At 37.9% G+C, this 26,706-nt stretch overlaps 1 long non-coding RNA gene across 1 annotated transcript; it reads left to right on the top strand.

Moving 5' to 3' along the window:
• Nucleotides 1-1,649: 1,649 nt before the first annotated feature.
• On the top strand, nucleotides 1,650-22,826 carry LOC142541572 (uncharacterized). The gene is made up of 3 exons (XR_012819399.1): nucleotides 1,650-1,825; nucleotides 2,232-2,360; nucleotides 22,598-22,826. It is a non-coding gene; the product is annotated as an uncharacterized LOC142541572 (long non-coding RNA).
• Nucleotides 22,827-26,706: the final 3,880 nt, after the last annotated feature.

Here is a 26,706-nt window from a genome sequence, read left to right as displayed (position 1 = left end):
TTGATAATCGAACAATTGGTTCCTAAAAGCTGGGTATTGGTGATTCCAACTCTGCAATGAAGGATCTCAATACTGATGGTAGTCAAAGTTCACAATATTATTGAACAAATATATCATCTCATCGTCATCTATGAAAAATATGGGTCTAACAATTGCTAGAGCTCCATTGATTACCAATCTTCATGTCGTTGCATTCAAAACGTCAAAGAAAAATCGGTTAAGAAAATATTTATAATGACCTTGATATCGAGAGTTGTTTGCTAAATTGTTGAATCTGCCCTTGCTGAGTAGAATAACTCTCTGTGAATTTTAGCAAAACTTGTGATACTTGTTGATGGAAATCTCGAAGTATTGCACAAGAAAATTCCTACGAAAATATGATAGAAACAGATAAATCATGCAGGAATGAAATACAATTAATATAAATAAAAATTAAATTAACTAAGAAAGTAACATGAAGTAAAAAATTTCAATTTAAACCCAACGGCGTCAAAAACTTAATCAAACTTTTCTTGCACCGTAAATTCCTTCAACAAAATTAATCCTTTAAGTTTGAATAAAGCGCAAGTGCACGAGTAAAGATATAATATAGTGTACAAAGTACAAGTATAATTCTCACATAAATTGATTAGATAAATGAAGTCAAAGCACAATTTTTTAGTTAATTAAAATGATAAGTGAATTAATTAATCAACTAAATTAAACTTGAAATGAAAAAATTATCAAACAAAAAATATATATTATAAATTAAAATAATAAATAAACAATTGTTAATATCTCGGTTCACTTACACCTGAATCTTTTTTAATAATTTAATTTCAATTCTTGAGGCATGGTTTTGACGGGATTCACTAATTTATTAATTTACATCGTCAAAATATATTAATCTAATTAAAAAAAATACAATAATCAAGTGTTTTTGTGTTATTTAACAACTTTCAATCGCATAACGAAATGTGAAATCCTATATATTTTGACTTATTGGACAATGACTATCAACATGTATCCAACCTCATATGTCAATTCAAGTTGTAAATCCATAGATTATGTTACTCTATCATGGTATAAATTTTCCTATGGTCTCAGTTATAACATATAAATCACTTCGAAGTTGATCATGTTCCAAACGTAAAATAAAAGCACAATAACATAATCAAGTACGTTTAAAAACCAAATTCAATCCTAAAAAGTAATCACAATATAAATGTTTGGGGGAAGATCCCATAAATCCTAACTACAAGAGAAGGAGAAAAACGCCATTAAATTATTGTTCTTCGATTGTTCTCTCACTACAACAAAAATGACTTTTCGCAGCGCACTATTAACAGCGAACATTAAGAGCACGCCGTTAATATTATTATTAACAGCGTGCATGTTTATGTGCGCTGTTAATACTATAAAAAATGTTTAAAAAAAATCGCGTCTAGACATTAATAGCGCACATTAAAAGCACGTCGTTAATAGTATTATTAACAGCGTGTGTTTTTATGTGCGCTGTTAATAGTATACAATTTTTTTTAAAAAAATCGTGTTTAGATATTAACGGCGTACATTAATTGTACGCCGTCAATATTATTATTCACGGCATGCATACTAATGCACGCTGTGGAAGAAAAATGTGCGCACATTACTTTCTAAGCGCGCTCAATTTTCATTCCCGCAAGCCCCAATTTCTTTTCTTCTTTTCTGTGCGCCAATTTCTTCTTTGCCAAAACCCTTGTCACCATCTCTAACTTTCCGCCATCTTCGCCGCCACGTCCTCCTCACCGGTGCCACCTGTGTCTGTTAGTGTTGATTTCATTCATCAAATGCCCTAGTCTGAAAGGTAAGAGACCTTCCTTGCACGATTCTGTAATATTTAGGAACAATCACTGGTTTTCATTACTTCATGTGCTTTGCAAGTATCATTCCGATCTCATCACTGTGAATGAGAGAAGCTTGTCGCAGTATTAACCTTATATAGGTGGACAGTTTTGTATTGTGAAATTAAATTCTGATTTATATTTGCTGTACCAAACGCTAGAAAGGTGGAGAGAAATCAGAGAATATACAAATCCCCCATTTATTTTTTTGTTTGATTTTCGTTTTTAACTTCAAAAATATCTTTAGGATTTGATGACGCAGTCGCTCTCATTTTTAGGAAAGACGTTTAATCCTAATCCCCTCATCTTAATAATAATAATAATGATTTATTACAATAGTGAATGGGTGTATATATATATTGCTTTTAGGGTTCGAATGTTGACCTTTCCCACAACCAAAAATTTGGTGATTCGTGTATCTTGCATCCTCTTGGTGGTCCAGAAAGAGAAAGAGAAAAGGAAAAGGAAAGACGACGGTGAGCAACACATGATTGGATGGTATGTATTAAATGGGATTAGTTATGAACATTATAGTTCAGTAATTGCAGTGTAGGTGTGAGCTTTCAATGCTTCCACAAAATTCCTCCACCGACAAAATATCTTTTCGTTTATTTATATTTGTTTGTCACTTGATCTTATTGTTGTGCATGCCGAATAAAATTTGCCGAGTGTAATTTGTATTGGTTTGAAGGGTGTATATTTTGATTGTTTGTTTAAATTGCTCTGGTATTTCTTGAAGGGGTTTTATGTCTTCCTATCGGCGTCTAATGTAAGCGTAGGATTACTAATGAATTTCAACTAAATGATGGTTTTTTGTTGGAGTTTGGACTATCGTTATGGCTTTATGTAGTCTAGTATTTGGAAGTTTGTTGAGAACTGATGAGAATGGAAAAGGTGAAAGGCCAGACATTGGTGATCCGTGTTCATCTTATAGATTGAACTAAGTTTACATCGTCACGTGCATCGAATATTGGCCGGAGTGAAATCTGTTGAGTTTATCCAGTGGTTGGATATGTTAGGTCCCACAGTGACCCAACTAGTATTAGTGTATTGGCTGATAAACTTAGGACGTTCTTAGTAAGCGAAGATTTGGGGATTTGGTTTCTAGACGAGGCCCTCAGCTTGAATGCTTTTGCTGCAACTTGCATCAACGACTAGCGAGAGGATTCAGTATTTGGTTGAATGATTTATCTTTTGTTCCATATCGAGGTTTCGAATGATGTATACTACTGAAAATTAATACAGAATCTTAGGTATTAGAGGATTTTTTATGTGATCTTCCCTGCTCACCCCCTAGCCTCTGCTCTAAATTGTCCAGTTTAGAGATAGAAGCGTAAAAAATGCTGTATGCTTGAATCTTCTGAGATTTAGATATGCATGCATGTTTTTAATGGCATCTTACATGTTATTTGAGAAGTTTCAATTTTTTTCTCCATTTATGGACTATGTTATGCTCCATGGCTGGATGATTTTCATCATGTTACTCCATCATCTTCTTGCTTCTTTGTAGCCAATGCAAGGATCAACTAATAGAATATTTTTAAAATCGGCCGCACCTACACGACAGGCCAAGTATATTCTTTCTAATGTTTGCAGATAATGATTTCTTTCCTTTGGTTAATTTTAATTGTTCTTGAATTTTTATATTAAGAATTTGAGTACTACATGCCGATATCTATGAATACTTAGATGTCTTTTTCGAGCATTATAAAAGTTTAATTTAATAAACCATGAATATATATACATAAACAATTTAGTGACATGGTATGGTTCTATATTTAATTTGCATACTTAAATGTCTGGCATGCTCAATCATATTCTTGGAATAAACCAAAATATCATCAATAAAAACAATCACAAACTCATCCAGATATTTCTGAAAAACACGATTCATCAGTCCCATAAACGACGCTGGAGCATTCATTAAACCGAAAGGCATGACGATAAACTCATAATGTCCATACCTGGTTCGGAATGCTGTCTTCGGTATATCAACATCTCGAACTCTCAGCTGGTGATATCCAGATCTCAGATCGATCTTGGAATAGACAGAGGATCCCTACAACTGATCAAATAAATCGTCGAGACGAGGCAAGGGATATTTGTTCTTTACTGTCGCCTTATTCAATTGTCGATAATCGATGCAAAGTCTCATCGAACCATCTTTCTTCCGAACAAACAGTATCAGAGCACCTCAAGGAGACACACTCGGTCTAATGTAACCTTTGGCCAATAAATCTTCGAGCTGTTCTATCAATTCTTTCAATTCAATAGGCGCCATTCTATAGGGAGCTCGAGATATAGGAACGGTACGTGGTAGAATATCAATACAGAAATCTACCTCTCGGACTGGAGGTAACTCTGGAATCTCATCTCGGAATACATCCGCAAACTCGCACACCACTGGCAGATCTGTCCAATGCTGGGCTCGATTTCAGTAGATCTACTGAATATACAAGGAACCCCTCTGCTCCTTTCTACAACAATCGGCTCATAGAAAACACAGATATCAAGGGAATCCGAGCTCGGGAACCCTTACCGTAGAATTTCCACTCATCAGCCATCTCTGGTCTGAATCTGACAATCTTCTGGAAACAATCTACAGTGGCTCTGTACTTGGTTAACATATCGATACCGACAATACAATCAAAATCAGACAATCCAAGTACAATGCAATCTAAGTCAATCTCATGACCCTCGAACTGTAGCATACAATGTCTAATCGAAGTCACGGATATAAGACCACATTCCCAACGGAGAAGAAATAGACACTACCGCAGATAATGACTTGACAGGTAAAGCATGCATCAATGCAAAGCGCTCAGAAATGAATGTATGAGATGCACCTGTATCTATCAATACATAAGCAGGATAACCGCAAAGAAAACAGTTACCTGCGATCACATCGTCTAATGCATCTTGGGCCTGCTCTTCTGTCAGTGCAAATACTCGAGCCTGTTGTCTGGGAGGTTGGCTCACTGTCTGGCTACCTTTGGCTCTGGGCTGGGTCTGTGTAAGGGTTGGCTGAAAAGAATGAACAGATGAAGCTTGCCTCTCAGGCTGAGTTACTGAACCAGATGCTCCTACACTTTGAGCTTGCTGTACCCCTTTCTGTGGAAAGACTCTAGGCGAAGTGTCCTTGTTGTTTGCAGATATTGTAGCGACCCATCACACCCTTACACTGCTCGATGGCATGTCTGCCTCCACAAGAATTGCAATACACACCTGTATACTCTGTACTCTGGCCAGGACCTCTCTGTCGTGATCCACTGGAGCTCGACGAACTGCTCCCTAATCTCTTGAACTGTTTTCCTTTTGCTTTCAGCTGGTCTTTCCTCCCGCTGCTGCTACCACCGCTCTCAAATCTGGGAGGGGGTTGAACTGAGGGTGGTGGCAGTCTAGGAGTCGGAGTGACATAGGAAGTGCTTTGTTGCCTAAGCAATCCTGCTTCTGCCCCCTTGGCACGGTTCAATGCATCAGCAAAGTTGTTGGGTCTACCGGTATTCACCAAGGTAAAGATATCAGGATTCAAGACATTGATAAACTGATCTGCAATGGCCTCATCATTTTCTGCCACGTGAGGAGCAAATCGAAGCAATGTCGAAAACTTAGCAACATATTCTTCGATATTCAGTTGTCACTGTCTCAAATTTACAAATTCAGCACCCTTATCTTTTCGGTAGGACACGGGAAAGAAGCGTTGATAAAACTCTGCTTTAAAAACTTTCCAAGTAATTTCTGTGCCACGATACTCCAATGCTTTCTTCGTGGTAAGCCACCAGTTCTTCGCAACTTCTTGCAATTGATGCCCAATGAGTTTAACTCGTCGCTTGTCCAGTGTAATCAAGAGACTCAAATAGCATCTCGATGTCATCGGGCCAACTTTCACATTCAACTGAATTTTCTGTGCCCTTCAGTGTCGGTGGTCGAAACGACTGAAACCTTTTCAGCAAAGTCTCCATCGGTGTAGCGGTCACATCCATCGGATCATTGGAAGTACTGCCCTAGTTCTGGTGCTCTACCTGCTACCTGGTTGCGGTACTCATCGAGAAGGCATATCTGATTATCAAACAGATTAGTACACAATCTATACAATCTGTCTCAGTCCTTCTATGATCATATACCTCTGATCCAGAATCGGTTCTGATTCAGTCTTTGCAATTACATGCTGTAATCAACTCAGATAACCATATAACATGTAATAGTGAAAGCAATAAATCATGCTAGCACAACAAAAGCAAGGAAGAAAATTCAATCTACCCTCCCGCTCATTCTATTCTATCTCAATCTAAATGATCTATCGCTCTGATACCACCTGTTGTGGGGACCCGGGCTCTAACTCAATTATCTTTGGGATTAATTGGATCTTTCTTAGAAAATGTGGGTCAAATTTTTTTTTTTTGCTTTTAATATCAGAACAATTGTATAAAAATCATACACAAATGATACCTCTATTTTATTTTCAACAACGTAGGTACACGTCTTGTTTCATTACATACTTAAACAAACTAGTATTTGCAATACATTACATATCAAATGTAAAACTACTAGTCCATCTTCTACGCCCGTAATCACCACGCTATCTCGATCTCTCATCTTTGTCTCGACCCTGATCCTGTCCCATCTGTTGTCATGCACACATACAGACACAACAACAGCCGGAAACTCCAATGAGAATAAATCCCACTATAAAACATGTATACATGCATATCATGCAATTTCATACAAAATCATAACACATAATTCAGTAATTATGACACATTAGTGAATACAGATAAAACAATTCGACTCTTACTCTTTAACTCGACTCATGTCTAAGTCTAGGGATCTCGGTGTGAATAAGACGTAACAAGTCTCCCACCTACTCTCCCAATCGGGGTGGCAGTACGTCTTATTCCTAGACTTCAGGTCCTGTCTGTATCGAATATCTAAAATCGGAGTCGATCTTCTCCTATGCCACGATACCACCGAACTTCTAGAAACTTGGCATATCTGCCAATGACACTCCTATATCAATGCTTGTATATAAATCAATATAAAGCACAACATAACAAGGTATAGGAATCTAGTATGTGATTTGTGGAAAACTCAAACCGAATCTGATTCAAGTTATATCTCCCCAATCAAACATTGAATTATACCTTTCGTTGTTTTGTCTTTGTCAAGATCGGAGTCTAGAGGTCAAATCTTGCCGATATCAATCTGAAATGGCAATATCAAATAGCACCATATCAATTCACAACTCAAACTGATACATGTACATATCAATATTCAATCTCGGTACATTTCGACGGCATAACAACATAATTTCGCGATACCGGTCATCTCAAACAACAATAATCAGTCACTATAACTCACAATCTTCATCACAAACACATATCAATGCTGAAATCTGCATATCTCAAATTCGATACATGCTGAAAATTAATAACAATATCATACGATGTCCGTTCTTCGATCCGGTTGCGAAGATAGGTATCTCGAAATCTCGATAACATATTTTAGAGTTCAAATCATAATTCCTTCCATACATAAAATCTGAATCATACTGAAACTTAAACAAACTTACATCCTCTTGTAGCCTTTGATGCAAGGAGCAAGAATCTAAGCTCGGATGGAAAATTGGTTGGCCGGATCGTTCAAAACCAACAATCTAAGCTAGGATGAAATTTGAAAGAGTTCTGAAGCTTTTCTGAATTTTCTCTCGTCCATGTCAAGCTGGAATGAAGATGACTACATGTTAAATGCATGGCAAGGACAAGTGTCTTATTCTTCATTCTGCACGTCCCACCGCGGGTGCGCTACACATTGCACCGCGGGTGCGCGGAGCATACTGTAACACTTCCAAAATTTCGGAAGAACGACCGCGGGTGCGCTGGCTCTTTTATCGCGGGTGCGCTCCTGTCTCGGTGCATCTACCGCAGGTGCGGTCCTGTTCTTACCGCAGGTGTAGTCGAGCTACTGTAAACCTTCAAAATCTCGGAAGACCCACCGCGGGTGCACTGTCTTCTGGACCGCGGGTGCACTGTCTCTGCTGCCCCAACAATATACTTTGCAACTAAACTCAAATCGCCACGTCGCTTCTTCGTGTCTGTTCTTCCATTCCCATATTCATAATACCTAGTAACTCAAACGTATTACACAAAATCTTGGGCGTTACACTTGCACCATCGGATCACTCATAACTCACGATCCGGCCACACCCGATCCCATCGAACAATCCACACCTTCGGCCTATGAATAAAACACGAGTCCCACTCGACTAAGCCATGACTCCAGCATAATTTCCCTTAATCATTGACCTGTTTCAGCCCCTAAACAATAGCAGACTACATCCCCTTGCACAGCCACAACAAAAACGTGAGTTACCAACATTTAAATGCAATCTTTCATGTAATGCTTTCAAGGAATGAAGATACAAGTAAAAGTAATGTTTCCTCCATGCAATATCATATATAGCAGCATATTATGGGCTTGAATGAAGAGGAAAAGATGATACGAGCATGCCTTATTGATAAAACAATCAAAAGCTTGAATATCTATGCACGGGACGTGAACCGGAGAGGCGGGGTGAGGCTTTTCTTGCAAATGCAACAATGGCCGATTCCCTAGCTGAAGAAAGCAGAGAGGAAGATGCTGAATGGAGGGGAGGCGCGGCTGTTGTGAGCTAATTAGGTTTAAATTTAATTTAAATGTAATTTAGGTTAATTAAAAATGCACTAATGGGCCTCAAAAAAATAATAAAAATGTTTTGAGCTCGTTAAGTAATAAAACAACCCAACAAGTCCAATAACATTCCCGAAAATTTTTTCGTTTAGATACGTTTTTGAAAATATCGCTCGAGTCTTCAAAGAGTCATTTGAATGGTTAAAGTTTGCGTACCGATAAGAATTACGACCCGGTGAATAAAAATACCCACTAAGGTCCATTTTCAAATATAACCTTAAAAACACCTCATATTAGTTATAAAAATTAATCATGTAATAAATATAATTTCCTGATAATTCACGGTCTCCATTTCTCGTCCGAGCGCGAAATGCATCTAGAAATCCTAAAGCGTGAACTTTTAAAAATATTGTGAAATGGCTCCTAACCATGCAATAATTATGCATTAAATGTATAAATCAATAAACACATATTTAAATAAAACTCTAGATTGCATGTATTCAGGTTATGTAAATTTATATTTCATGGACCTTACAGTCCGAGCCCTCAAAAAGTCCCCCGACTTGATAAAATTTTCATACCGATTAAAAATATGACCCGGCGAGCAAAAAAACTCACCAAGGCCCATTTTTTCGAAAAATGGGCATAAAACACCTCATATTAAATAATTAAAATTAATTATTTAATAAAAATATTTTTCCTTATTATCCCCCGTCTCCGTTACTCGTTCAAGCGCGAAATGCAACTTAAAATCCTAATGCATGAAACTTTAAAATAATCGTTAAATAAACCCTAGTCATGCAATGATCATGCATAAAAATTATTACACACATATTTTAATTAAAACCCTTGATTGCATGCATACAGGTTACGTAGTTCGAATTTCCTAAACCTTACATATATATTTGTTTTATTATGCAAATTTAAAATGTTTACAGAGTTTTATCTTTCAAGCGAATATTCGATTCTGAACAAGGAAAGGAGACCGGAGACAAATGAGGTGTTAAAAATTTAAAGCTATATTTTTTATTTTATTTTAAACCGAGGAATTATCTATTTAAAAGATTTTTGAATTTTAGCATTTAAGGGCTAAAATTAATTTAGCGAACGACATAGAAATGTTAAGCATTTTAATTAGAAAATTTCAAAAATAATAGATTTAAATACGTCCACTCGAAATACAATATTTTGATAATAATTTCTATGAATTAGTAAATTAAATTATGTAGTATTTAATTATAGGTAGAATTTTAAATTCGTAGGACTCTCAATTAAAAAATTAGAGAGCTTAATTAGTAATTTTAGTTGGTGATTTAATTAAACTAAACCCTAATCATTATTTTGATTTAATATTAGTATGAGTCCAACCCTAACACAACACAACTCACTGCCTGACACACACAAACTGTGGGGACCCGGACGCTAATCATCTTCTTAATCGTCATTGGGATAATTGGATCAATGTAAATAATCTGGGTCTAAATTTTTTTTTTTAAATGCGGAATGTAATGGGATTCAATTTAATATACATATCAGTATTAAAGTACAAATCTTGTACTATATATATATACAATCATTCAACTAAGGTTTAACAACTAAATGTCAAGTGTCCAAACCCTATCTCTAATCCAAGTCCGTAGTCTCCACTCTAATCACGATCTATCTTCATCTCCTCGACCCTGATCCTGTCCCACATGTTGCCATGCACACATACAAACACGACAACAGCCGGATAACTGCGGTGAGATATATATCCCAGTATAAACAATGTAAACATGCAGTCATATAAAAGCATATATGAAAGCATGAAACACATATCAATAACATGTATCAAATCTGCAAAACATGTATCAATAAAATCTCTGAATCACACTCTGTGACTACTAGACTCTGACTTGACTCATCCTAATCTAGGGATCCCGATCTGAATAAGAACGCAACGTTCTCCCATCTAATTTACCCCAGCTAGATGGTGGTACGTTCTTAGTCCAGTACTTTGGTTGTCTATATTGAAGATCTGCAATAGGAGTCGGTCTTCTCCTCAGTCTATCAATATATATCCAAAAGTCTAGTGACTTGGCGGTTCTGCCATGGCGGTTCTACCAAAGACTAGGCGGATCTGCCCAATTCTAAGTCATACTTTGCTACAATTCAATAGAGTAAGCATATCAATATCAAGCATTGCAAATATCGAATGCAATAATCATTCAGTATGTGATTTTGGGAAACTCAAATCGAATCGAACTCGAGTTGTGCAATCCCGCATCAACATTAATTTATACCTTTCTTTCTGTCAATCTGACTCTGTCGAAGTCCCGAACTCAAATATGTCAATACTCAATCTGACAATGACAATAACGAGGAATATAATATCAATATCCCAATCAATCGATACTGGATATAATCAGAACTAAATCGAATTCTATTTCAACGGCATAACTGCATAATCTCAGTATACCCGCAATACAAATCAAGAGATATCAGTTCTCACAACTCATACTCAATAACGATACAAATCTGATATCAAATCTCGGTCAAATCAACTCTGAAAATCATAACAATTCGATACGGTATCTGTTTCTCAATCCAGTTTCGATTATACGATGTCTGATCTCGCAAAAAACAACATATATGAATCATATCGGATTCTGGCAGTATCATACTTTCAAATGATAACAAAACGTAAAAAAACTTACGTCCAGTTGAAGCTCTCGTCGATAGGAACACAGTACTGAAGTCGGATTGAAATTCTACCGGACGGATCTTGCAAAATCACGATTTACAATCCCAGGAAGCTATTTCTTTGAAGCTTCTTTCCTCTGTTCCTTCTTTCTAAATTGAAAGAAAGATATGTGTATATATATATCCAATTGCATGCAAAAGCAACGTGTCTATTTTTCATGAATTTCGGTCGGCGCTCGGGCGGTTAATCTTTACTGCTCGGGCGCGGAAGTTTCTGTCGAGATACTCAGCTGATCATCTCCTGGCGCTCGGGCTGTAATATTCTACCGCTCGGGCGCCAAACATTCTGTCCAAGAAGTAAACTCATGGTGCATTGGCGCTCGGGCGGTTCTTTTCTACCGCTCTGGTGCCAGATGTTCGGTCCAACATCTTGGCGCCAGATGTTCAGGTCCAGCATCTTGGCTTATACTGTAACGATGCCCTGCTTCTTCATTTGAGTTCCTATAACCTCAATTCTGTCAATTAATCAACGTCTGATTACAGTAATTAAATCTCGGGCATTACTTTTCTCCCCCCCTTAGATATGATTTCGTCCCCGAAATCACAGGCAATCAATCATATCAATAAGAAGGTATATAACAGAAACTGAATAGAAAACTCACATCAGTTAAATAATGCTGGGAATTCCTGTCTCATATCTGATTCAGTCTCTCAAGTAGCTTCTTCAGTGCCATGACGAGTCCATTGAAATTTCACAAGAAGAATAGTCTTCGTTCTAAGTTGCTTTTCTTTACGATCGATAATCTGGATCGGTTTTTTCAACATAACTTAGACTTTCATCAAGTTCTGTCTCAGTCCGGCTGAATAATGTGAGAATCATCAGGGAGATATTTCCGCAGCATAAATACATGAAAGACGTCATGTATCCCTGACAATGAAGGCGGTAATGCGAGTCGATAGGCACGATCTCCTATCTTCTCGAGAATCTCATATGGCCCAATATATCGTGGAGACTAGCTTTCCCTTCTTGCCAAATCTGACAACTCCTCTGAAAGGTGAAATCTTCAAAAATACTCTGTCTCCTGCCTCAAATACTACTGGTCTACGTCGAATGTTGGCATATTTGGCTTGTCTGTCCTGTGCTGCCTTCATTCTTTTCTGAATTACTTTCACTTTCTCTATCATATCTCTGATCATATCAGGTCCAATATCAGGAATCTCAGAGATATCATCCCAATACAAAGGAGATCGAGACTTTTTTTCGTACAACGCTTCAAATGGTGCCATCTCAATACTCGTCTGATAGCTGTTGTTGTACGAAAACTCACAAAGTGGCAATGCATCTTGCAAATTAGTGCTAAAATCAAGCACTAGGGCTCTCAGCATATCCTCCAGTATCTGGATAGTCCGCTCTGACTGTCCATCGATCTGTGGATGATATGCGGTACTCAGATGTAACTTCGTACCTAGAGCCTGCTGCAAACTCTGCCAGAAGTACGAAGTAAACCGAGGATCACGGTCTGAAACAATCGACTTTGGCACTCCGTGCAATCTGACCACCTCTCTGACATAAATATCGGCCATCTGGTCATATCTATATGTCATTTTGTATGGAATAAAGCATGCAGATTTGGTCAATCGATCAATTCCGACCCAAATCACATCGCAACCTCTGGAGGAACGTGGTACTTGCGTCACAAAATCCATGGAAATGTGATCCCATTTCCATTCAGGAATGGACAAACTCTGTAACAATCCTCTTGGTTTCTTTCTTTCTGCTTTCACCTGTTGGCAATTCAGACACTTGGCTACAAAGTCAGTAACATCAGATTTCATCTGTTTCCACCAATATTGTGTCTTCAAATCATTATACATTTTCCTGCCACCAGATGAATGCTAAAACAACTGTTGTACGCTTCTGCTAGTATTCGCTGTCTCAAATCTGAAACATTTGGCACAACAATACGGTTATTCACATACAAAACACCATCACAAACCTGATACTCCGATTGATGTCCAGCTCTGACCATAGCAATCGAATTCTGTACATTCTGATCAACTTTATGTGCATCTTTGATTCTCAATATCAATTCTGGTTCAGCTCGAATTGCACACAATCTCAGAGGCTGACGATCTGTTTCAAAAGCAAATCCAGACAAGCAGCAATCTTCTATCAAATTCGAAACACCAATCGTCGATAAGGATAAAGAACATACCTTTCGACTTAGTGCATCTGCTGCTGCATTGGATTTCCATGGATAATACTTGATTTCACAATCAAAATCATTCAATAAATCGAGCCATCTTCGTTGTCTCATATTCAGCTCGGATTGTGAAAACAGATACTTCAGGCTTTTGTAATCAGAATGGATCTCAAACGTTTCACCGTACAGATAATGTTGCCATATCTTCAACGCAAAGACGATGGCTGCCAATTCAAGATCATGAATTGGGTAGCGAGTCTCGTGTGGTTTCAGCTGTCTCGAGGCATACGCAGTAACATGCCCTCGATGCATCAGATTACAACCCAATCCTCGGTGAGATGCATCACAATAAACCACAAAGTCACCAGTACCTGATGGAATTGTCAAGATCGGACCACTGGTCAATCTTTTCTTCAATTCAAGAAAACTGGTTTCACATTCTTCAGACCAGACAAATGGAGCATTTTTCTGAGTCAACTGAGTAATAGGTTTGGCAACACTCGAAAAATCTTTAATAAATCGACGATAATATCCTGCCAGACCCATAAAACTGCGAATCTCGGGCACTGATGTCGGTCTCGGCCAAGAAATCACTGCCTCAACTTTACTGGGATCAACTGATATACCATCTCCGGATATAATATGCCCCAGAAATACAACATGTCTCAACCAGAACTCACATTTCGACAGTTTGGCATACAATTTCTCAGCCCTCAAAATTTTCAACACAGTTATCAGATGATCAGCATGCACAATCATATTCTTCGAATATATCAAAATGTCATCAATGAATATAATAACAAAATCGTCAAGATACCTCTGAAAAACACGGTTCATTAATCCCATAAATACAACCGGTGCATTCGTTAACCCAAACGGCATGACAATAAACTCATAATGTCCATACCTGGTTCTGAAATGCAGTCTTCGAGATATCAGAATCCCTGACTCTCAGCTGATGGTATCCAGATCTCAGATCGATCTTGGAATATACAGATGAACCCTGCAACTGATCAAATAAATCATCAATACGAGGCAAAGGATATTTATTCTTTACCGTTGCTTTGTCAGTTGCCGGTAATCGATACAGAGTCTCATCGAACCGTCTTTCTTTCTCACAAATAGTACTGGAGCACCCCAAGGAGACACACTCGGTCTGATATATCCCTTTGCCAATAGATCCTCCAACTGTTCTTTCAACTCTTTCAATTCAATCGGTGCCATTCTATACGGAGCCCTCGAAATCGGAACTGTACCTAGCATCAACTCAATACTGAAGTCTATTTCTCGAATCGGAGGCAATCCAGGAATCTCATCTGGAAAGACATCAGCAAACTCACATACCACTGGCAAATCCGCCAATGATAGAATCGATTTCAGTACATCAGCTGAATAGACAAGGAATCCTTCTGCTCCTTTCTGTAACAATCGAGTCATAGACAATACAGATATCAAAGGAATTCTAGATCGAGAACCCTTACCGTAGAATTTCCACTCATCAGCCATCTCAGGTCTGAATCTCAAAATCTTGTGGAAACAATCGACAGTAGCTCTGTACTTGGTCAACATATCGATACCGATAATACAGTCAAAATCAGACAATCCAAGTACGATGCAATCTAACTCAATCTCATGCCCGTCATACTGTAGTATGCAATGTTTTACAAAATTCACTGACATTAAACCTGTCCCCAACGGAGAAGAGACAGACACTACAGCAGATAAAGACTCTACAGGCAATGCATGACTCAATGAAAATTTCTGAGAAATAAATGTATGAGAAGCACCGGTATTAATCAATGTATAAGAAGGGTAACCAAAAATAAAACAGTTACCTGCAACAACATCATCTGGTGCCTCCTGAGCCTGCTCCTCTGTCAAAGCGAATACTCTGGCCTGCTGTCTAGGAGGCTGGCTCACTGTCTGGCTACCTCCGGGCCTCTGCTGTGACTGAGCTGGGGCTGACTGAAATGAATGAACAGCAGCGGATCGTCTATCAGTCTGCGCCGCTGATCCAGATGATTCGGCTCCCTGGGATCTTTGGGAACCTCTCTGTGGACACACCCTAGCAAAGTGTCCCGATTGTTTGCAAATGTTGCAACTACCAATCACTCCCTGGCATTGCTCGGTCGGATGTATCCCTCCGCAAGTTCTGCAGTACACTCCACTATAGCTCTGACTCTGTCGAGAACCACCCGAGCTAGATGAACTGCTCCCTGATTTCTTGAACTGCTTTCCTCGGGCTTTCAAGAAATCTTTCTTTCCACTACTGCTGCTGCCACCCTCAAATCTTGGAGGTGGTTGCTGTGGTCTTGGTGCTGGAAGAACATAGGAAGCTCCTTTCTGTCTAATCAGACCAGATTCGGCTCCTTTTTGCTCTATTCAGGGCGTCAATGAAATTATTCGGTCGCCCAGTGTTCACCAAAGTAAAGATCTCGGGGTTCAAACCATTGATGAACTGATCAGCAATAGCTTCTTCATTCTCGGCCACATGTGGAGCAAATCTCAACAAAGTAGAGAACTTGGTCACATATTCTTCAACGTTCAACTGCCCTTGTCTCAGATTGGCAAATTCTGCCCCCTTATCCTTCCTGTACGACACTGGAAAGAATCTCTGATAAAACTCAGTTCAAAATACATTCTAGGTAATAGTCGTACCTCGATGCTCCAAGGCCCGCTTTGTTGTAATCCACCAGTTCTTGGCAACATCATGCAACTGGTGCCCAATAAGTCGAACTCTACGCTCATCAGTGTAATCTAACAAATCAAACAACATTTCTATTTCATCTAACCAGCTCTCACAATCAACAGAAATCTCTGTCCCTTTCAGGGTTGGCGGTTTAAATGACTGAAACCTCTTCAACAGTGTTTCCATTGGAGTTGCTGTCACATCCATTGGAGGATTCGAAGTACTACCCTGTTCTGGTACTCTTCGAGAAGGCATATTTGATTATCAAAAGGGTTAGCACCCAAATACAACAAATTTATTTCAGTCCTCCTCCGGATCATCTTACTGCTGATCAAGAATCGGTTCTGATTCATTCTCAATAACACATGTTTTCAAATCAAATCAGATAAATAGATAAACATACATTATAAAGCAGTAAATCATGCTAGCAATCAAAAGCAAGGAAAGAAAACTCAATCTACCCCGCTCACTAGCTCCTATCTCAATCTAAAGGATATGTCACTCTGATACCACCTGTTGTGGGGACCCGGACGCTAATCATCTTCTTAATCGTCATTGGGATAATTGGATCAATGTAAATAATCTGGGTCTAAATTTTTTTTTTAAATGCGGAATGTAATGGGATTCAATCTAATATACATATCAGTATTAAAGTACAAATCTTGTACTATATATATATACAATCATTCAACTAAGGTTTAACAACTAAATGTCAAGTGTCCAAACCCTATCTCTAATCCAAGTCCGTAGTCTCCACTCTAGTCACGATCTATCTTCATCTCCTCGACCCTGATCCTGTCTCACCTATTGCCATGCACACATACAAACACGACAACAGCCGGATAACTGCGGTGAGATATATATCCCAGTATAAACAATGTAAACATGCAGTCATATAAAAACATATATAAAAGCATGAAACACATATCAATAAAATGTATCAAATCTGCAAAACATGTATCAATAAAATCTCTGAATCACACTCTGTGACTACTAGACTCTGACTTGACTCATCCTAATCTAGGGATCCCGATCTGAATAAGTACGCAACGTTCTCCCATCTACTTTACCCCAGCTAGATGGTGGTACGTTCTTAGTCCCAGACTTTGGCTGTCTATATTGAAGATCTGCAATAGGAGTCGGTCTTCTCCTCAGTCTATCAATATATATCCAAAAGTCTAGTGACTTGGCGGTTCTGCCATGGCGGTTCTACCAAAGACTAGGCGGATCTGCCCAATTCTAAGTCATGCTTTGCTACAATTCAATAGAGTAAGCATATCAATATCAAGCATTGCAAATATCGAATGCAATAATCATTCAGTATGTGATTTTGGGAAACACAAGCCGAATCGAACTCGAGTTGTGCAATCCCGCATCAACATTAATTTATACCTTTCTTTCGAGAATATAATATCAATATCCCAATCAATCGATACTGGATATAATCATAACTAAATCGAATTCTGTTTCAACGGCATAACTGCATAATCTCAGTATACCCAGCAATACAAATCAACAGATATCAATTCCCACAACTCATACTCAATAACGATACAAATCTTATATCACATCTCGGTCAAATCAACTCTGAAAATCATAACAATTCGATACGGTATCTGTTTCTCAATCCAATTTCGATTATACGATGTCTGATCTCGCAAGAACAACATATATGAATCATATCGGATTTTGGCAGTATCATAATTTCAAATGATAACAAAATGTAACAAAACTTACATCCAGTTGAAGCTCTCGTCGATAGGAACACAGTACTGAAGTCGGATTGAAATTCTACCGGACGGATCTTGCAAAATCACGATTTACAATCCCAGGAAGCTATTTCTCTGAAGCTTCTTTCATCCGTTCCTTCTTTCTGAATTGAAAGAAAGATATGTGTATATATATATCCAATTGCATGTAAAAGCAACGTGTCTATTTTTCATGAATTTTGGTCGGCGCTCGGGCGGTTAATCTTTACCGCTCGGGCGCGGAAGTTTCTGTCGAGATACTCAGCTGATCATCTCCTGGCGCTCGGGCGGTAATATTCTACCGCTGGGGCGCCAAACATTCTGTCCAAGAAGTAAACTCATGGTGCATTGGCGCTCGGGCGGTTCTTTTCTACCGCTCGGGCGCCAGATGTTCGGTCCAACTTCTTGGCGCCAGATGTTCGGTCCAACATCTTGGCTTATACTGTAACGATGCCCTGCTTCTTCATTTGAGTTCCTATAACCTCAATTCTGTCAATTAATCAACGTCTGATTACAGTAATTAAATCTCGGGCATTACACAAACACACACTAACACACGCTATTCTCATACACTAGATGGCCGAGAATTTCAAGGCTTAGGAATTGGAATTGTTTTCAATTTTCTTCCATCAGCACGCTTAGCTCATCATCATACTACAATCATCAATAAAGTAGAGAACTTGGTCACATATTCTTCAACGTTCAACTGCCCTTGTCTCAGATTGGCAAATTCTGCCCCCTTATCCTTCCTGTACGACACTGGAAAGAATCTCTGATAAAACTCAGTTCAAAATACATTCTAGGTAATAGTCGTACCTCGATGCTCCAAGGCCCGCTTTGTTGTAATCCACCAGTTCTTGGCAACATCATGCAACTGGTGCCCAATAAGTCGAACTCTACGCTCATCAGTGTAATCTAACAAATCAAACAACATTTCTATTTCATCTAACCAGCTCTCACAATCAACAGAAATCTCTGTCCCTTTCAGGGTTGGCGGTTTAAATGACTGAAACCTCTTCAACAGTGTTTCCATTGGAGTTGCTGTCACATCCATTGGAGGATTCGAAGTACTACCCTGTTCTGGTACTCTTCGAGAAGGCATATTTGATTATCAAAAGGGTTAGCACCCAAATACAACAAATTTATTTCAGTCCTCCTCCGGATCATCTTACTGCTGATCAAGAATCGGTTCTGATTCATTCTCAATAACACATGTTTTCAAATCAAATCAGATAAATAGATAAACATACATTATAAAGCAGTAAATCATGCTAGCAATCAAAAGCAAGGAAAGAAAACTCAATCTACCCCGCTCACTAGCTCCTATCTCAATATAAAGGATATGTCACTCTGATACCACCTGTTGTGGGGACCCGGACGCTAATCATCTTCTTAATCGTCATTGGGATAATTGGATCAATGTAAATAATCTGGGTCTAAATTTTTTTTTTAAATGCGGAATGTAATGGGATTCAATCTAATATACATATCAGTATTAAAGTACAAATCTTGTACTATATATATATACAATCATTCAACTAAGGTTTAACAACTAAATGTCAAGTGTCCAAACCCTATCTCTAATCCAAGTCCGTAGTCTCCACTCTAGTCACGATCTATCTTCATCTCCTCGACCCTGATCCTGTCTCACCTATTGCCATGCACACATACAAACACGACAACAGCCGGATAACTGCGGTGAGATATATATCCCAGTATAAACAATGTAAACATGCAGTCATATAAAAACATATATAAAAGCATGAAACACATATCAATAAAATGTATCAAATCTGCAAAGCATGTATCAATAAAATCTCTGAATCACACTCTGTGACTACTAGACTCTGACTTGACTCATCCTAATCTAGGGATCCCGATCTGAATAAGTACGCAACGTTCTCCCATCTACTTTACCCCAGCTAGATGGTGGTACGTTCTTAGTCCCAGACTTTGGCTGTCTATATTGAAGATCTGCAATAGGAGTCGGTCTTCTCCTCAGTCTATCAATATATATCCAAAAGTCTAGTGACTTGGCGGTTCTGCCATGGCGGTTCTACCAAAGACTAGGCGGATCTGCCCAATTCTAAGTCATGCTTTGCTACAATTCAATAGAGTAAGCATATCAATATCAAGCATTGCAAATATCGAATGCAATAATCATTCAGTATGTGATTTTGGGAAACACAAGCCGAATCGAACTCGAGTTGTGCAATCCCGCATCAACATTAATTTATACCTTTCTTTCGAGAATATAATATCAATATCCCAATCAATCGATACTGGATATAATCATAACTAAATCGAATTCTGTTTCAACGGCATAACTGCATAATCTCAGTATACCCAGCAATACAAATCAACAGATATCAATTCCCACAACTCATACTCAATAACGATACAAATCTTATATCACATCTCGGTCAAATCAACTCTGAAAATCATAACAATTCGATACGGTATCTGTTTCTCAATCCAATTTCGATTATACGATGTCTGATCTCGCAAGAACAACATATATGAATCATATCGGATTTTGGCAGTATCATAATTTCAAATGATAACAAAATGTAACAAAACTTACATCCAGTTGAAGCTCTCGTCGATAGGAACACAGTACTGAAGTCGGATTGAAATTCTACCGGACGGATCTTGCAAAATCACGATTTACAATCCCAGGAAGCTATTTCTCTGAAGCTTCTTTCATCCGTTCCTTCTTTCTGAATTGAAAGAAAGATATGTGTATATATATATCCAATTGCATGTAAAAGCAACGTGTCTATTTTTCATGAATTTTGGTCGGCGCTCGGGCGGTTAATCTTTACCGCTCGGGCGCGGAAGTTTCTGTCGAGATACTCAGCTGATCATCTCCTGGCGCTCGGGCGGTAATATTCTACCGCTGGGGCGCCAAACATTCTGTCCAAGAAGTAAACTCATGGTGCATTGGCGCTCGGGCGGTTCTTTTCTACCGCTCGGGCGCCAGATGTTCGGTCCAACTTCTTGGCGCCAGATGTTCGGTCCAACATCTTGGCTTATACTGTAACGATGCCCTGCTTCTTCATTTGAGTTCCTATAACCTCAATTCTGTCAATTAATCAACGTCTGATTACAGTAATTAAATCTCGGGCATTACACAAACACACACTAACACACGCTATTCTCATACACTAGATGGCCGAGAATTTCAAGGCTTAGGAATTGGAATTGTTTTCAATTTTCTTCCATCAGCACGCTTAGCTCATCATCATACTACAATCATCAATAAATTTGGCCATCTTTCAAGCCATTAAACGCAGAAATCCGTCTCCGTTCGGCCTCCATTTTTTCCTGTGTTTGTTTTATCGATATTTCGTGCGTTTTTAAAGCAAAAACATGTCTAAACCTTTCTTTTATGCGTCATTCATGTTATATATTGTATGTTTATACAAATTATGCATGAAAACTTGTTGATTTGATCATATGTACACTAGAACGTTACAAAAATTATTTTCGATACGATATATGCATGAACTCCTATGTTGTCCTCGAATTTTCGATCGTAGGCTACGCTGAACAGAACCTAGGGCTTTCTGCTGCATATGATTATGTTTTAGGGTGTTTAGATGCCATTTGGTGGTCCATGATGGGGCAAGAGGCTGCTGGTGCAGCAGAAAGTGAAAAGAGCTCAGCCACGCGTGTAGGGGCGTGATCGTGTTTGGTCGTCAGGTTTTGTTGCATGGCTGTAACAGGGCTCATTGCTAGGGTCTAGGCAGTGTCTTAGGGTCCTGGGGTAAGCCTGGAATGGGTTGGTTAGGGTCTGGCTCTATAGCACAGTGGCTGGATTCGCAGCACTCCGCACGCGCACACTAGGGCTCGTGCATGAGGGGCTATGACTTCGGTGGTTTAAGGGGTTGTGCGTGTGTCATGGGCTGGATTGGGTTAAAACAGGGTCTTAAGTGGTGTCTAAAGGTCGAGTCTAGGGCTTGGTTCGAGTTCAAATCGGTAGGAAGTTGTACATAACACACAGGTTCCATAGCGTCACTCTTTGGGGCAACTTGTGTTTTATGGTTCGTTGTGCATGGTACGAGGTTCAGTCATGGTTCAGGGCTGGTTTATGGCTTTGGACAGTAGGTTGGGATGTTTTTTATGTATGGGTCGAGTCCCGAGTTTATTGGTACGTCCTAAGTGATTTTCTTTAATTTAGGATTCGTACGTGTTTGAATGTACTTTAGGGGCTGTTTTGGGTATAATTTTTAGCATGTTAGGGCAGCATGTCTGGAGACGATCCAACGAGGTTCACGATATTCGTGAGTGCGCATGACGTGCAAAATAATTATTTTTGAGGTATTTGATTTGTCTTGTGGCCAAATTATGTTATGGGTTTGGAAGTCAGAGAACGTGTCTGAGGACCTCTCCAACCTCTTCAGATGAATTATGTTATGTTAGGAGGTGAAAATTCTGTCCATGGGCTATGATGACCCTTGTCTGCCCAGTACTGTGGTTTAGTTTGATCAAATGATTTATGTTATGGGCTACTTACATTGAACAGAACTCTACGCAAAATGATTTACAATTACGAATACTAAGCCGAGCATGAAAATATGATTTTATGAAAATGTATGCAAGAAAGTTGTGTTATATATATTTATGCTTATATTATGCTTTGTACGAGCTATGTTAAAATTACATTAATTTTATTATGTATTACTTGTTATTTAAAGTTTATGTATACTGAGTCATTTGACTTACTCGACTTGATCGATGCAGATGATGTTGTTTAGGAGACAAGATGTTGTGACCATTGACCATGCTCAGAATAGTGGGAGTGCAAACCCGAGTACCTTGTAGTTCACTAGATTTTAATATGAACTTTTAAAATTATTTACTATTACTTTATTGCATTAGTTTTGGTGACTAGAAGATTGAAACTTTTTATATTATGTTAGACTTTTTCAAATTGTGTTGATCGTTTTAACTTGGGGTTTTTATGGTTGTGGAATTTAAAATTATGGGGTTTTATTTTAATTTATTTTAGTATGAGTGATAACTGTTAATTTATTTTACGAGTTATATTTATAATAAATTATCTAATAAGAAAATTTTAAATTTTTCCCCATATAATAAAGTAATACTATTTTAAGATAAGGTTCGTCACATGACATATCCAAACGGGAACCTGTTTGAATTTTTTTAAGGAAAAAAAGAAATTAGCCGTTGGGCTTAATGGGTAGGGGTAAACGCTTTTTACCAATGGGCCCCCAATTTGGCAATTTGGGGGACAAATTGCAAAAATATTTCCCCACTCCTTACAAATATGTGATTAATTCTTCAACATTTTAACACAATATTAATTTTCCAATACGAGATTTCTCTACACTGAATCTCATATTTGGTATTTTGACAACTGATATTTGGACTAACATAAAAATGAAATATTATCTTGTTATTACATGTCATTGGCTTGATGAAACTTAAATTATTCAATAAAAATTTTTCTTTTGATAAATTAGAATCGTCACACATCGGATATACTATAGCTAGATATATTTTAAATGCAATGGTTTAAGGCAGATAAAAAATAATAATGTCAATCATATTAGATCATTTGAGTGCCAATAATGTTGCGAATAAATACCATAAAGATTCAATAAGACCAATTATAGAAAGTAATTTGATTTATGTTAGATGTCTATGTCATATTATCAACTTATGTGTTAAATATGCATTTGACGAAAACATGTGAAACGTTTACTACTCTTTTTTTAAAAAATATACTTGAATTTGTTTTCTTCCTTTTAAAATTTCGGTCGAACACTATACATATATAAATATACTTTGCACCATTTAAAATAAATTCACCAACTAATTTCTTGGAAATTCAAAAATTTAGAGCAAAACATAAAATCGTAAAACCGTCAAACCAAACATAAAACTAGCATTTTTCAAAAAGATAGCATAAGATCTTAAATCCTCTCACAAGCATAAAAGTCATCAAAATCTTTAAAATTGTACTAATGCGAAAAACTATCAAAGATCATCGGGTTATGTGCACCATCAGTCCAGCTAGTTCAACCATCAACTGCTCCATCATCATCAAAACTATTCTCACATGCATCATTCAGACCTAGTGAGTCTTATGAAGCAAACCATAACCATTTATAAAAATTAATACATATACATCTACAACCAACGGTGAAAAATACTTTTAATAAAACATATTTTCGTGAACATGCATAATTTTAAGTCCTTCAATTTCATCATATATTTTTCTATTCATCATATACGTGTATGTTTCTCTTTTATTGCATTCAGATCCTTAATTATGACTTTCGTTTCAGCTTCTGGTCGATTGAAAAATCTTACGTATAACCATGGTACCAGGCAGTGGGGACATCAGCGACACTCTCACCAGTCAACTGAGCATTGGCCTTACATATCATCATATCTTTTTGTATTCTTTTTTATATTAGTCACAATTAAGTCACCTCCTTCAACCTTTCATTATATTTATCACTTATAAAAATTCATGCATAGATGTCATTTTTCTTTTAAACCAAGCATGCATGTCTTTTAGGATTATCGTTTTCCATCATAAAATTTCATAATCTTTTAAAATAAACATTTTAACGTTCATTTCAGCATTCAGGACACTGCCATGACGTCTTACATTTTTCATGTGTAAAATGATTGTTTTGCCCCTGAAACCCGAATTTTCCCAATTTACCCTTACACCTTAAAACGACGACCTTTATCCAAACATAATAAAACACCTTAAAATAAACCCATAAAAATTTTTTGGACGTAAACTTAAGCTCCTCGACTAATTTCCCAAGTCATTTTAAAACTTGAACCTACGTCCCGGTTTTAACCCGAATCAACTCGAGATTTAAACAAATTTAAACAATAGCTTAATCACGCCTAACCATAACCTATGCAACCCAAATCAAGCTATTTAAGACTTTTGATAAAACCTAGGAAGCCTAATGGATTTTATTTCCCTTGTTCGAATACCCTAGCCCTAAGCCATCTTCAAACCCTTCGACCCTAGCTCTTGACCAACAAGACCAGCCCCTACGCAACCATATTAAGACCATGACCGAGCCCCTAACAAGCTGCTGGACCACCTAATGAACCAAGTATGAACAGCCCCTCAAGTCATGCCTTTCCAACCCACGCGCGAGAAAGGAACTCGCCTGCAACCAATCCCCTTCAAACCATTCTTTCCTCAACCCCTTTAGGACCATGACTAGACCCTCCCAAGACCCTGTACATGACCCAAAAACATTCCATGGCATGCTCCTTCCTAGCCCTCAAAACCAAAACCTTTGCTTGTTATAATCCCAAATTTTCGTTCAACCTTTTTCCCCTTCTTCTCCAGCTCTTAGCCAAACCTCTATAAACTCTGAAAAATGTCCCTTCCTATAGCCCTTTCGTAGCAGCCCCTTTGTGCAACATAAACATGTATTTAAGAGCATGAAAACTCAAGTTTTGATCATTTATTTCCATAAACACAAAAAATAAGAAAGTATACCATATTTTTTATGCGATCATATCAAATAAAAATAATATGTCATGAACGATGATTGAAGTAAGATTAAGGCGTGACTTTGCGTATTTCACGCACGAAAAACAATCCTTGACACGAGGGATGTTGGCGGATAGATGGGGAGTAAGTTTGCTGCATTTTTCCTTCAACCTCCCGTTAATTGCCTTTGAAAAAGTGAGGTTTGTGGTCGTGTGATGATTGAGAGAAAACTAGGAGTCTTTTGAAGCTTGATGGCATGTGGTTTGAGGTGTTTAGAGTTTAGGAAACTCTATATTTTGATATAAATATAATTGAGTAGTATGCTAGACCCAATAACCTTAGTATAATAGGCTCATTAGACCCATTATAATGTAGGTAAAATATTTTGTTTAGGAAAGTTTTCTAATTTATTGACCGAGTCTCCAAAAAGTCCTTGTTTTCATCAAAAATCGATTACCGATTTTAAATACAACTCAGCGAGTAAAAACAGTTCAAAAAGCACCATTTTCAAAAATACCAGATAGAATATACTATATATTAAATAATTAAAAATAATCATTTTATAAAAATATTTTTCTTTTACAGTCTCCGGTCTCCGTTCGTCGATCGCGTCTCGGATAACCTTTAAAACACAGTTTTATGCATCCTAGTAGAAAATTCTATTTTAAACATGTAAACATGCCTATCACATTTAATTCATGCAAATAAAATAATTAGGTAATCATTTTTCAATTTTCCTAAATTTGCATGCAGTTGGATTATGTTATCTTATTTTGGACCTTACAATTCCTCCTTCTCTTAAATGAAATTTCGTCCTCGAAATTAAAACTCAATGAATAACTCCGTGTAGTGACTCTTCATGTCTGTCTCAGTTTCCCAAGTAGTTTTTTCCTCCGAATTATTTAGCTACTTGACATTGACCATTTGTATAACCTTATTCTGGAGCCTTCTTTCTTGCCTATCTAGAATTTTAGAGGCCTTTCCTCGTATATTATATTTTGAGTCAATTGCATAAGTTCATAATTCAGTACATGTGAATGATTCGACATGTACTTTCGTGGCATCGAGAAGTGGAATATATTATGCACTCCGGCTAGAGTCGGTGGCAACACCACTCTACAAGCTAATGTCCCAATCTTCTCTAGAATCTTGAACGGTCCTATGAACCTCAGACGGAGTTTTCCAATCAAGAAAAATTTGATAACACCCTTCATATGTGCTAGTTTCACAAATACATGGTCACCTACGGCAAACTCTAGCTCTCTTCGTCGCTTTTCAGCGTAGCTTTTCTGTTTACTTTGAGCAGTCTTCATCCTATCTTGCATTTTGACTACTAGCTCCGTTGTTTGCT

This window comes from Primulina tabacum, chromosome 4 (assembly GCF_025594145.1).
Source record: "Primulina tabacum isolate GXHZ01 chromosome 4, ASM2559414v2, whole genome shotgun sequence".
Classification (NCBI taxonomy): Eukaryota; Viridiplantae; Streptophyta; class Magnoliopsida; order Lamiales; family Gesneriaceae; genus Primulina; species Primulina tabacum.
This window is presented reverse-complemented; position numbering and strand designations above follow the sequence as displayed.